The sequence below is a fragment of the Spinacia oleracea genome, chromosome 3 (genome assembly GCF_020520425.1).
Source record: "Spinacia oleracea cultivar Varoflay chromosome 3, BTI_SOV_V1, whole genome shotgun sequence".
Classification (NCBI taxonomy): Eukaryota; Viridiplantae; Streptophyta; class Magnoliopsida; order Caryophyllales; family Amaranthaceae; genus Spinacia; species Spinacia oleracea.
The window spans coordinates 87,499,831-87,514,555 of NC_079489.1; the positions used below are offsets into that span (position 1 = coordinate 87,499,831).

Here is a 14,725-nt window from a genome sequence, read left to right on the forward strand (position 1 = left end):
GGATTCAGTTAAGGACACTTAGAGACAAATTATTATGGATTATATCATGCAAAGGCTTCTGTCAAAATCCAAGAGATAATGAGTTAATGACCCCAGAACCAAGATGGATATGGAACAAGGGTATAAACTCGGTCATGATCCAAATATATTCGGGGTATCAACTTTAAATTAAGGTCAAATGACTCACAAATACAAATTTATGTCCTAAGCAATTCAAACAAGTAGGTTGGTTAATTTAATCACATAAGACTAAAATCAAATTCACCACTTTATTTAACAATCCCAGAGGTTCCAAAATTAAATTGTCCAAATATCTTACTTAGGTGCAATAGATCAATTAATAGGTGTTTATTAAGCAATCAATATGAAGATTAAAAAAAAAAAACTATAATCCATAGGAATATCATGATAATTAAAAAGACAACATCAAAATTCAATTTCAATCCACCTCCATGGTAGAAAGTATATTAATTCACCAATACTCCCTCCGTTCTTAAATATTAGTCATGTTTTGACTTTCAACTCGTTTTAACTCAATGTTTAAACGTAAATATCTCCACATACGTATGTTTGAAAAATATAAAAATTTGATATTGTTAAACTACACATTAAGACGAATAAAATAAGATCTTACATCAATATGTTTTGAAGTACGTATTGGAAAGAAATGAGAAGATTCTCTTCAATTGTAAATAATGTCAAGATTCCAAAAGGGATATTCGAGAACATAGAGAGTACTTTCATATGTATCAAATTTATACTTAGAAGAAAAAATGATTAATTTTTGTAATAAATATGATCTACACAAACTTCACATGAATTATTACTTCTACAAGTAGAATAATTAATTATGTACAAGAAATTAATATTAAACCTTACATTATGAAAATTATTAGATAATAATAATTTTACGGATTTTTCATGAAATACCCCTGAGTTTTGAAGAAATTCACCAAATGTCCTCAACTTTTCATAATACATAAAAAATACCCATATTTCAATACTTAATACACCAAATACCCTTGATGACGTCATGAACCCTTAATCAACACAATTAACCCACTTATTAACCCATTTCTTCCCCACTTAATCCACTAAACTCCTAATTAACCTATTTTTTTCTTTTTCTTTTTTCTTTTTCTTTTTTCTTTTCTCTCTCTACCATTTCTTCTTCCAGTTTGGGGCTGCTAATTTCCCACCTCCACCGTCGCCAATTTCTTTTCTCTCTTCTCACCCTCTTCGGCCGCCGTTTCCGACCACCTCCACGATAAGCGTTCTCCTTTCCTTCATATTTCTTTCATGGTCTTCCTCCTCTTCCATCTTTCATTCTCTTTTCCTTCCGTTCAATTGGCGAGTAAGGGTCGGCTTCCCCCAACACCATTTTCCGTTTCCAGAAAATGCACCCTTAAATTCCCATTCATCATCTTCATCCTCTTCATTATTGTTCATATTATTATTACTAGCAACAATCAAATATGAAGCAACCCCATAAAAATTCAAGCTAAAAACATTAAATTCAAAATTCCCGTTTTGATGAGATTGAGGGTACGTTATCACTAATATTATTACTTTCATCTTCTTCTTAGACTTCTCCAAACAAGGACAATGACAAAGCTCCAATCGTCGGATTCGTAGATTTGTTCAGGAACGGATCAGCCCGGATCGAAGATAGGTCTGAAGTGGGTTGGGCCCAACTGGAGAATTCAGTATTGGTGAGTTGGGATTGAGGGGGTAACAGATTGAAGAATAAATCGGCCATACGTCGTCGGTTGTGGAGGTGGAAGTGACGCCATTGGTTTGAGGTGCGAACTTGAAATTGCCGAAATTAGGAGATGCAATTGGGGAGTGTAATGGTGGTCATATTTATTTTTTTGGGGTAAGCATGGAGGAATGAGAAGGTGGTGGTGGTGGCGGGGTGTTGGAGGCAGCAGCGGGGTGGCTTCCATGGAGGAAAGGGAATGAGGAATAGGGAGAGAGAAAAGAAAACGATATGGGTCAATTAGAGGGTATGGGTTGGTTAATTAATAGATTATTGGGTTAATTATATGTTAATTGTGTTGATTAAGGACCCATTACTTCATCAATGGTATTTGGTGTATTAAGTATTGAAATAGGGGTACTTTATGTATTATGGAAAGTAGAGGACATTTGTTGAATTTCTTCAAAAATCGGGGGTATTTCATGAAAAATTCATAAATTTTAAAGTATGTAACACTGAAAACAAGATATTTTTATTTATGTAATAGAGAATTGAATTTAGGGCCCTCAGAATGCACATTTACTATTAAAAGCATTTGATTGATATGTCAAAAGCTTGTTCAAAGGTTCAAACGATTGTTGTTGATAGTTGAATGCGTTTGAAGATGATTTGATTGAGTTTTGGATGTTTTAAAGAATGAATCTGGGTGAATAGAATGCAAAAATGGAATCCTTGGGCATACAAATGGTGGAAATGATTGGTTATTTGATATTTTTCTCCTACGTGGAATGACTATTGGGAAGATTCGCATATATAGGAAGGGGTAGAGATTAAGTCAAATCACTCGAATGAATAATCAGACGCATTTCAAGTAGTCTTCGGCACAACGCTTACGCCAAGTGTCTAAAGCAATACGCCTAAACTTAGCGTATTGCACAACTAGTCAGCATAAAGCACGTCGCAGGTCAGTTTAAAACGTTTATAACTTTTGTCACGATATCTTTGTTTTTGTATTATGATATCTCATTAGATAGCTGCGGATATCCGGTTTAATTCCAAAAAGTGAAGGATGTTCGGTTTAAGTCCGGTTTTAGGAAATTGCTCATATCTTTTTCGTTCAGAATTGGGCTAATGATATGTGGACGGGAAGTTTGTTTGAAAAGCTATACAAACATGAATAATTCATGAGCTAATCAAAAGTTTATGGATGTTATGATCCCAGTTTTTTTGTGTGATTATGGGCTAGTTGACCTTGTAATGGACCATGGGTAATTTATTGCTACATTTACGAAATGTTATGAAGATATTGGGTTCACTAGTAGAAAAAACCCTTATTGCAGCGGGCTTTTAGACCCCTGTTGCAGCGTACATCGTATGCTGCAACTGGGGGGCCTGCAACAAGTCTGAACTTGTTGCAGCGTACAATGTTCGCTGCAAAAAGTGATTTGTTGCAGCGGGCTTTTAGATGTACGCTGCAACAAGTGCCAAAAAATTGGCAAAATTTTAGACTTGTTGCAGCGGGCTTTTAGATGTACGCTGCAACAAGTGCCAAAAAATTGGCAAAATTTTGGACTTGTTGCAGCGTACATATATATGTACGCTGCAAAAGACTCAACTTTTTGCAGCGTACATTTATTTGTACGCTGCAACAAGTCTGAATTACTCAATTTTTTGCAGCGTACATTTATTTGTACGCTGCAACAAGTCTGAATTTTTGCCAAATTTTTTTCCCTTGTTGCAGCGTACAACATATATGTACGCTGCAAAAAAGCACTTTTGGCGGGAAAATTCTAATTTTGTTTAGGGATACCTAGAGTGCCTTGCACCAAATATAGATCGAAACCTGTCAAAACAATAATAGAATAACGCAACCTGTATAACAAATATAAAAACAACAACTGGAGTTTTGTATACTATATATCCCAAAACCAAAGTGCACATATTACATTTAAATATATGTTCCAATTTCAACATAAACATACATTTTAATATAAAATTTATTCTATAACAACTAAACCAACTCGATCAAGCGCGCTAAAGCCAATAATAAATACTTGTTGGTAAAAAACTTAGCCCATTGCTCACGAACCACATCAAATTCCTCGCATAAGGCGCAATCCTCGGAGTGTAGACCTTTACAAAAACAGAAATTTAAATTAAACATTAGATTAAATACAAATTAAATATCACATTTTAACATTCAAGAAACTAATGACAATGTCCTAATAGTCTAAAATGAGTCCTTCGGTTCTTTAGTTCAAAGTTGGGAGCGAAAATGTCATTTTAGCCTAAATATGACCTATAACGACCCAATGAGCCTATAGGTGCATAAATAGATTGGAACGAGTCTTAGATCGTTAAAATTATGCATATTAAACATGTAATAAGTTTTAAATGAGTCCTTAGGTTCTTTATTTTAAAGTTGGGAGCGAAAATGCCTTATTTTAGCCTAGATATGACCTATAACGATCAAACAAGCATTAAATGGGTATAAGTAGATTAGAATAAGTTCTAGAAACTCAAAACTAAGCTTATTAATCATATAATAATTTAAAAATGAGTCCTTCGGTTCTTAAGTTCAAAGTTGGGAGCGAAAATGTCATTTTAGCCTAAATATGACCTAAAACGACACAATGAGCCTTAAATATGCATAAATGGATTGGAACGAGTCTTATAAAGTTAAAATTATGCATATTAAACATGTATTAAGTTTAAAATGCGTGCTTAGGTTCTTTATTTTAAAGTTAGGAGCGAAAATGCCTCATTTTAGCCTAAATATGACCTATAACTATCAAACAAGCATTAAATGTGCATAAACAGATTAGAATAAGTCTTAGAAACTTAAACTAAGCATATTTATCATATAATAAGTTTAAAATGAGTCATTAGGTTCTTAAGTTCAAAGTTGGGAGCGAAAATGTCATTTTGGCCTAAATATGACCTATAACGACACAATGAGCCTTAAATGTGCATAAATGGATTGGAATAAGTCCTAGAAAGTTAAAACTAGAATATAAAACATTTAGTAGGTTTAAAATGAGTCCTTAGGTTCTTTAGTTCATAGTTGGGAGCGAAAATGTCATTTTAGCCTAAATATGACCTACAACGACCTAATGAGCCTTAAAGGTGCATAAATAGATTGGAACGAGTCTTATAAAGTTAAAATTATGCATATTAAACATGTATTAAGTTTAAAATGAGTGCTTAGGTTCTTTATTTTAAAGTTAGGAGCGAAAATGCCTCATTTTAGCCTAAATATGACCTATAACTATCAAACAAGCATTAAATGGGTATAAGTAGATTAGAATAAGTCTTAGAAACTTAAAACTAAGCATATTTATCATATAATAAGTTTAAAACGAGTCATTAGGTTCTTAAGTTCAAAGTTGGGAGCGAAAATGTCATTTTAGCCTAAATATGACCTATAACGACACAATGAGCCTTAAATGTGCATAAATGGATTGAAATGAGTCCTAGAAAGTTAAAAATAAGCATATAAAACATTTAGTAAGTTTAAAATGAGTCCTTAGGTTCTTTGGTTCATAGTTGGGAGCGAAAATGTCATTTTAGCCTAAATATGACCTAAAACGACACAATGAGCCTTAAATGTGCATAAATGGATTGGAATGAGTCTTAGAAAGTTAAAAATAAGCATATAAAACATTTAGTAAGTTTAAAATGAGTCCTTAGGTTCTTTGGTTCATAGTTGGGAGCGAAAATGCTTCATTTTAGCCTTAATATGACCTATAACGACCCAATAAGCCTTAAATGTGAATAAATAGATTGAAATGAGTCTTAGAAAGTTAAAACTAAGCATATTAATCATGTAAAGGGTTTAAAATGAGTCTTTAGGTTCTTTAGTTCAAGGTTAGGAGCGAAAATGTCTCATTTTAGCTTAAATATGACCTATAACGACCAAACAAGTCTCAAATGTGCATAATAGATAGGATTGAGTCTTGAAAAGTTAAAAATAATCATATGAATCATGTAATAAGTTTGAAATTAGTTTTTAAGTTCGTTAGACCAAAGTTGGGAGCGAAAATGTCATTTTAGCCTAAATATGACCTATAACGGCCAAAGAAGTCATGAATGTGCATAAATAGATTGGATTAAGTCTTGTAAAGTTAAAACTAATCATATAAAACATTTAATATGTTTAAAATGAGTCCTAAGGTTCTTTATTTCATATTTGGGAGCAAAAAAGCCTCATTTTAGCCTAATATGACCTATAACGACCAAACAAGCCTTAAATTTGCATAAGTAGATTGGAATGAGTGTTAGAAAGTTAAAACTATTCATATTAAACATGTAATAAGTGTAATACTCTGAGAAAATATGTAGCTTTTCCTATTTGGTTTATTGTTCACAAATCAGGATCTTTGGACAACAACAAATGCTTATTAATCCAAGAAGCTTTTCCTATTTGGTTAAAACCCACACATTATTCACAATCTTCAACTTTTGTGATAATCATAAATCATAATGGACAAGCACTGTAGACTTACGAGATCTTCTCCAAGTCTGTGAATTTGTGGAATTTATTAGGAAAAATAGCCAATGTTGTAAACATGATGAATGGAAAATATAAAACTGAAGTTCTCTGTACAAGCCAGAGAAACTCCTTTTCTACCTAGATTAAGTTCATATGGTGTGTCGTGAAATGGCAAACAAATCTTTACCCAAATTTAGTGCACACAGTGAAGAAACCTAAAACCATGGATATGGAGATAGGAATTTAAGCAAAGAAGTTGTATAGTTGACTGAAAACATCTCTAGCATTGCCCACCAATGGCATATTCAAGACATATATAGTGCTTCGTAGTATATTGCCTACACCTAGACATTAAAGAGATTGTGGACTTGGCTCAAGTACCAAATTCTACTCACGAGGCTAATTGCTTTTAAAGACCTCAAATAAATACTCTAAAAAAAAATACAAGACAAACCACCAGAGAACATAATAGCTTTACTAACTATGACAGATTACTATTTAGGTTTGAAAGAGTTCCCATATCGCTTTAATAAGATGAAAAAAAGAAGTCACTTGCTTCAGAGTGTTTGTTAGTTCTCTCTTCTCAGAAAAGAATATGTCAAATTCTAAATGATAATGTCCTGTAGGACCTAGAGTGAAAGCATCAGCTTATGGAAAAGATTCCTGTGAGAATTCCACTGCTTGAATCAGGAGATAATTCAAGAAACTTCTCTATGGAACATATGATCAGATCAGGTGTAGTATAGTAAACAACCAAGACTCCATATATATAAGAACATTAATATGATGACTAGAACTGAAAGTTATGCAATCTGAGATGCTAACATGCTATTAAGGAGTATAGGAGATACAATGGGTAAATAGTTGCATACTTTTTCCTCGGTGTCATCAGCACGAGTGACAAGTCTTGATTTTATTTCCTTAGCTCAAGAGGAAAATTTATAACGTTGTAAATCTTCCCTGTCACTGGATCAAGTCTTCTTCCAACGCATCTGTTGATCAAAAATCAAAATTTCATAAGAAACCTGAGTATCAGGAACCAAATTTATATAAACTATCACTTTTACCTTGAGTTTAACAGAAGAAGAACAAATCAATTATTAGTAACATACCTTACTAATCTACAAGAAACAATACCTTAGCGCTTATCGTTGAAAACACATTCAGGGCTCACTTTAACTATATAAAGATTTTTTACAGAAATATGGCGCAAACGTTGTACCTCTAAAGGCAATAATTTGTGCATCACTGGTAAAATATACACTAAGGCCTAAGACACTAATTGTACAATAATTAGTAATTAAGGAGTAGTAGCCTTTTCATGGCCATCCTGGGTAACATTCACAAGACACAAAGTGGTGTCAGACTCACAAAGAATTCCTTGGCACATCAAATCAATAAGTCCAGTAGATGCTATCTACAAATTATTTATTTGATGCAATGGATGAATTAGTTTCTTGTTTAAAAATAAGAACGAATTAGTTTGTTTTCCAGTAAGGACTAAAATGATAGTTTATTGGCCACTATCATGTATAATCTGAAGTTCTACCCATGAAAAACTACCGAATGAAGAAAATCTGGTTACACAGTGCAAAACGACGTACTGTACAATATTTCTGCAAATTATCCCAATACCAAAATAAATCAGCAACAACAAACAGCATAAGATGTAACAACCATACGATAAAAATGAAAAATTAATCACTAAACCCGGGAAACAAAAAACAAGCATCCAATTACAGAATCAAGTAAATATATGAAAACATAAGATTCCTATTGGAAATTTAAAAACAAGAATCAGTAAACTCTTCAACTTGGTCAAGGCAAGATCTTAACAGTGAGAAAATTGAACAATCAAGAAAGGTCGACATAAAAGTAATCCTTAACTATGATTTGAACAGTCTCTAGATTCCATAGACTCATCAAAGACCCATACCACCAAATATATAAAACTAAAAACCAATAAAGGAAACACCAGTTCATAACATCAACGATTTCGACAATTTTCACTATACACCCGAGTGTAGTGTACATCTAAGGCTATAACATATAACATGCATCGTAGTAATATATGATTATAGACTTATACTTCAAATATGGATCCTACAAACAATTACAACAAGGAAAAATCAGAACAACTATCACACACCCGAAAACAGTAGAAAAAATAATTTGAATTACCCACAAATTCAAAAAGAGTTCAATTTGAAGTCTCACTAAATACATCCCGCCACAAACTAAAAGTGTGGAACATCCAAGTCTGAACATGCACTTTTCCCATATTAATTACTGTTAATTAGGACTTCATGTGTACGTGAATATTCAGCCATATCTGAAGACAATTATGTGGAAGATCTGTTACAGAGTCTGGCGGTTATTAATAGATTAAGTCAAGGAGTATGGAGAATAGTGAGCCTTGTGCTCTATGTGTTTTTCTCATTGTGATTTTACATCCAGAAAATGCGACCATCTTTTTCTCATTGTGATTTTACATCCAGAAAATGCGATGTTGGTTATCTTGGTATCAATACAAAGGCCAATGTACCAACTCCTTTCATAAAATGGATCCAAGGCCAAGTTCATAAAATGGATCCAAGGCCAAGTTTATATCATAAAATGGATTGCCATGACTCATGAGAGCACTCTGATGTAAAAAACAACAAAAGCAAGTTAATCAATCCCTGACAACTGGCAAACCTAACTACCTCAGACTTTAGAAGCAAATGAAAGGGACAAAGAAAATAAGTCTGGACTTGATTATATTCATACGATATTGAACCCCAAAATTAAAGACATCGATTAAGTCAAAGCGACCTGAAAGTACATAAGTAGAGGATTAAGAGGCAGGAGCACAGTATAATCCTATAATGTTTCGTAAGGCTGTCTATCACGCTACATGGCATTCATAGATAATTAGGAAAAAGCCCCCCATAGTAAAGCACAAGGTGACAATCTATGACAAGGCAATGACAAAGCATCACTGAGTTCTAAATCTGAATGCTCCTACTTTTCTCTACAGGCATTTTTTTTTGGAATTTCTCCACAGGCAATTCATTAGTTTACCACATTCTCTACATGAATCTACAATTCATCAGCAACAAAAATTTGACTCACAGTCTCGCCCAAAGAAGAAACAAAACAACAATTCATTATCACTGCAGAATTAAAGGAAACCCTAATTCTTAAAATAAGATAAACGAACAAACCTGATTGGACAGGGAAGATGACCGGTCGGCCGCGGCGAGGAGGATGACGGAGATTAAAACCAGCAACCGAGCAAAGCAGCTTAGTTTTTCGAGTGGGGAATGACTTCACCGGTGGTTTTCGAGCAGGGAATAACTTATGCGGTGGTTTTCCGAGAAGGGAACCACCGGTGAGGAGGCGAGGAAATAGACTCTTGGTAGAGTACCACCGGCGACGGGCGAGACCCAGCGGCGACGGCGAAGACGACTGGCGAGAACCACCAGCGATGGGCGAGACACAGGGAAAGATGAGGGAAGAAGAAGGGAGTATTGAGCGGGGATATGAATTGCGAAATTGGTGTTGAGGTTTGAGATAGAAATGTTTGGTCTAAATTAACGTTGCAGCGAAAAAAATTACTAAAATGCTATTGCAGGGGCATTTACCCTTTACGCTGCAAAATAAAAAGGCTGTTGCAGGGGGCTTTTACTATGTACGCTGCAAAAAACTCTTTTGCAGGGGGCAATTAATTTGTACGCTGCAACAACCCTTTAAAGGGTTTGACCCGCGTTGACCAAATGGTTGTTGAAGCGTATTAATACATGTACGCTGCAATAAGGGGGCTGCAACAGGGGTTTTTTCTACTAGTGAATATTGGACTCTTGAGGAGGTGGAGCATTGAGGAGCGGTCTTTGAAAATAGGGAGGAGGATTTTGAAAGATTTTTGGTGGAGGCGGTCTTTGAAATCGAGAAGAAGAAGAAGATTGACCTTGGTAACTCCCTTGACTTCGGAAATTTGGTGGTGGTGGTCTTTGAAAGTTTGAGGTTTAACCTTAATTTTGAAAATTTTGGGCATACTTTTGATTCCTTGGACCCCCATAATAGTTTGAACTCCCACCCTCATAGTTGCTTTGATTTCGGCCATTCCCATGGTTTTGAAATTGATTTTGACTTTGGGTTTGATCATCCTTCCAACTAAACCTTGGGTTGTGCCTCCAACCGGGATTATAGGTGTTGGAATATGGATCAAACCTTTGGTTGCTTGCATTATTAAAAGCATTAACTTGTTCCATGGGTTGGTCAAAAGGAGTCACAAGACAAAGCACAAGACATGAAACTAAAAGGGGATTGGGGAGTAGGAGGACAAGAAGGGATAGAATTTGACCTTTGAAGTTGTGTGACGAGAGCATCAAACTTGGAGCTCAAGGCATGGATCGGCTCAAGTTTGTACCTTCCTCCTTTCTTGTCACCTTCTCTCCTATTATCGTTCCAATCTTCACAATTTCCCACCACCTCATCAATGATGTCGAAAATCTCTTCCGAGCTCTTGTTCATGATTGGCCCCCCGGCTCCCGCATCTAGAGTTGTCCTAGAGGCCTTAGAAATCCCGTGGTAGAAACAACGGAGAAGCACCCCCATCTCTATGCCATGGTCGGGGCATTGACGAATAAGCTCGTTGAATCTCTCCCACGACTCTTGAAGGGTTTCAGCGGCCCTTTCCTTGAATGTCATCATCTTGGAGCGGTAGTTCGCGGTTTGCGCGGGACTACTATATTTGTTGATGAACGCCTCCGTCACCTCGGTCCAAGAGGTTAGGGAGTTTGCCTTGAGGTCATCGAGCCATTTCCTTGCGTTACCGATTAAGGAGAACTTGAAGAGGGCCATGCGGATATATTCTTGGGTTACCCCATTGTGTTTCACCGTGGAGCAATAATCGACAAAAGTCTTTAGATGTTCCCTAGGACTCTCTCGTATTGACCCGGTAAATTGGCTCCTTTGAACCATCCCAATAAGTGTGGGTCGTAACTCAAAGTCGATGACTTCCAAGGCCGGAAGTAAGATGGCAATTTTTCCCTCATAGGCCCCCGGGGCACCGTAACTCCTCAACTCATGGGCCATTACAAAAGTATCACTTGAACTACTCTTGAAGGATCGGAGGCTTTCAGTTTCTCCGTCCGTATATTCTAAATCTTCGTCCTCAAAAGGAAATGAATTTTCCTGTTGATGATCAATGATTGTAGATGCTCGTTGCAAGATCCTTCGACTAGCTCCAAATGTCCTCTCGATTTCCGGGTCTTGAGGAATGAGAGTAGAGGTAGGAATCCTTGGCATGCACTCAAACAAACATTAGAATTTATGACAATCAAAAAAAAAGAAAGAAAGCGATAAAATGAACTAGACTTACACACCAAAAACTCCTAAACTTAGCCGCAACTCCCCGTCAATGACGCCAATTTGATAGAGGTAAATACTAGTTCGTTGCTAGTCTTACACCTAAATCAATCTAAATACCTAAACTAACAACTAGAAACAAGAAGAGAGGCAAGCAAGGGTCGATATCAACGGAGAATTGCAAGTTTTGTAGCTAAAATTGCTAACATAAGCAAGTTCGAAGCGGGTTTGTTTGTTGAAAAAGAGAATGCAAAATAAACGATTAAAACGAGAAACAAGGATGAAAGACACTAGGGGGTCGGGGTTCACCAAGGGGACCATGCAATAGGGGATTAAGGGTTTTGGAATTCACTAGACTCGCAAAGAAAAATTGAAAGGGGAATCGATCTTTAATACTCACAAGACAATGAATCATGCTCCAGCACTAACCCAAAGACTAGAGAGTCAATCAAAATAAATCCAATCGAAATCATACGACGCCACCAAATGATTTGCACATGACAGGTTCGACCAGGTCGTACGGGATTCCGATCTGCCACATGCGCTGCTTGTAGAAATTGACGTATTTGATTTGGTCTAAACCACGTTTGTTGCGCAAGGACTCACAATTCCTTGCCAAATCAATGCATCGCATTCCATTGGCCAAGCAAAGTTACGTCTAACCAAGCAAGCAACGAGGTACCCCCCAACTTATGCATTTAATCGCAAGAACTAATGAATTCTACCTTAAATCCCCCATACATGGAAATCCTAAGCTACACCCAAACCCCTAGGTAAGAGACTACTCACTCATGGAGTTAACCACAAATTTCAACATGATATATTGAATAGGAGCATGCATTTCCAATTAATCAAAGCTAAAATCTCTAACCAAATAGTCCAACCAAATAGTCTAGACTAATAGAAGATTAGGAAAATCCAAGTAAACAAGAGAAAAAGAAAAGGAAATATAAAAGTGCCTATTTTTGGGTTTTTTGATTTATGAAGAAACAAAGAGACAAAATTAAGAAAAATCAGAAACTAATGACAATAAATAAAAATCAGAGTTGAGAATTTTACAATGAAGCTTCAATCCAAGATTAGGGAGAATCCCAAGCACAAAATGAGCAATCAATGAAGTTCCTTACTTTCTCTCTCCAAAATAAATTTAGGCTGTTTTTGTTCTAAACTAGGGTACAACAAAAATTCCCAAAAGGCTTTAAATTATCCCGAAAAAGATGCCAGCGCTGACAGCAGGTTCGCTCGAACTACATAGGAGTTCAGCCGAACCGAAGGGTAGGTTCGCCTGAACTACATAGGAGTTCGGCCGAACCAGCATCAGGTTCGTCCGAACTTGGCAGCAATCAGGAACTCTTCGAGTCCTCAGTTCGCCCAAACTTGAAGGAAGGTTCAGCCGAACTTAGGGGGTAGGTTCAGCCGAACCTAATGTTGGTTCGACCGAATACCAACAGGATCAGGAACTTCTCCTACTATGGGGCTCGACCGAACTTTTAGGCATGTTCGGCCGGACCTAAAGGAGTTCGGCCGAACCTTCAGCTTAGTTCAGTCGAACTTCTAGGCTTCTTTGCTTCAGAGAGTCTACTTTGGTTCGGCGGAACACTTCAGAGGTTTGGTCGAACATCTTGAGCTCTTGAATTCATGACTCCTTTTTTCACTTCGACTTTTCCTTGGGATGATGTTGATTTTTGTTGACTTTTCCGTCCTCTTTACCTATTTTCCTACACATTAACACACCCGTGAAAAGCAAAAGCTTGCCAAAAGCGAGAAAAAAAAGGGGAAAAGACGGTAATTGGGAAAACCCAAGTCAACTAAGCAAGGAAAGGCAAAGGGGACTAAAACAAGCACAAAGGGGGAAGAAAACAAACAAAATTAAGAATAAAAAGAGGAAAAGTCTATCCTAAGAGTGACATAAATGCCGCTTATCATGGACTAACCTTGAAAGTTGAAACCCTTAAACTTTTGATCAAAGAGTGGACTAACCTTGAAACTCTAAGATTTAAGTCAAGTCCCCCACAACACATACATCACCCCAAAGATCTAGTAAACTCCGCAAAATGAATGCGTTTGAAGCTATGCGTATACCTTAGTTCTCATGGAAGCTCAAGGAAACCGTCCAGGTTTCCATAGAAGATCGCAAGTCTTCACAACCACGTAGGTTAATCCCTTGTGCTTCTCAATAGCACAAAACATCTCTTAGGATTCATTAAGAGTTCCATTAAGAATAAATCCATTAAGTATAAATGCTTAGCTAGAGCACCTACCACGTAAGTATAAATCCATTAAGAATTCCAACGAATTCAACCTACACTAAGCATTACAAACACAAACTGACATAGGAATGGAATATTAGTAATTCTTATCATATTCACTTCATAAGATTAAGCCCCATTCCTCTCGACGAGTCAAGAACTTGGTTCCTTGCCAACCCCTTAGTCAAAGGATCTGCCAAATTTCTTTCGGACCTTACATAGTTCAATGCAATCAGTCCATTTTTGAGTAGTTGCCTCACCGAACTATGTCTAAGGTGTATGTGCCTCTTCTTACCATTGTAGTTGCTATTATTAGCCACACCAATCGCCGCTTGACAGTCACAATGCAAGGATACCGGGGAAGTTCTCTCCCCCCCACAATGGAATATCGGCTAGAAGACTCCTTAACCAATCCGCTTCTTGACATGCCAACTCAAGAGCAATGAATTCAAATCCATGGTGGAGCGAGCTAGACATGGTTGTTTTTCGTACTTCCATGAGATAGCACCTCCACCCAACATAAACACATAGCCACAAGTAGAAACAACTTCATCATTATCTAACACACAATTAGCATCACAATAACCTTCCAAACCATTAGGAAAGCGATTAAAATGAAAACATACCTCCATGGTACCCGTTAGGTACCTAAGCAAACGATGAAATGCATTCCATTGTTCACTATTAGGATTATGAGTATATCGACTTAATCTACTACCGCATAGGCAATGTCGGGACATGTGCAATTCATCAAAAACATCACACTTCCTATTACCTTGGCATATTGCTCTTGAGACACGCTTGGACCCTTATTCTTTGTAAGCTTTACAATTGCATCACAAGGAGTCTTACCTGGCTCCAAATCATAGTAATCGAACTTCTTCAAGATTTTCTCCACATAATGAGTTTGACTCATTGAGAACCCATCCTTGG

General features: G+C 36.6%; 1 long non-coding RNA gene across 1 annotated transcript; it reads right to left on the bottom strand.

Annotated features, from left to right (window-relative positions):
* Positions 1–3,240: 3,240 nt before the first annotated feature.
* On the bottom strand, positions 3,241–10,022 carry LOC130470426 (uncharacterized). The gene is made up of 3 exons (XR_008930720.1): positions 9,398–10,022; positions 7,064–7,183; positions 3,241–3,832 (listed from the first exon to the last, which is right to left on the bottom strand). It is a non-coding gene; the product is annotated as an uncharacterized lncRNA (long non-coding RNA).
* Between the last annotated feature and the right edge of the window lie 4,703 nt (positions 10,023–14,725).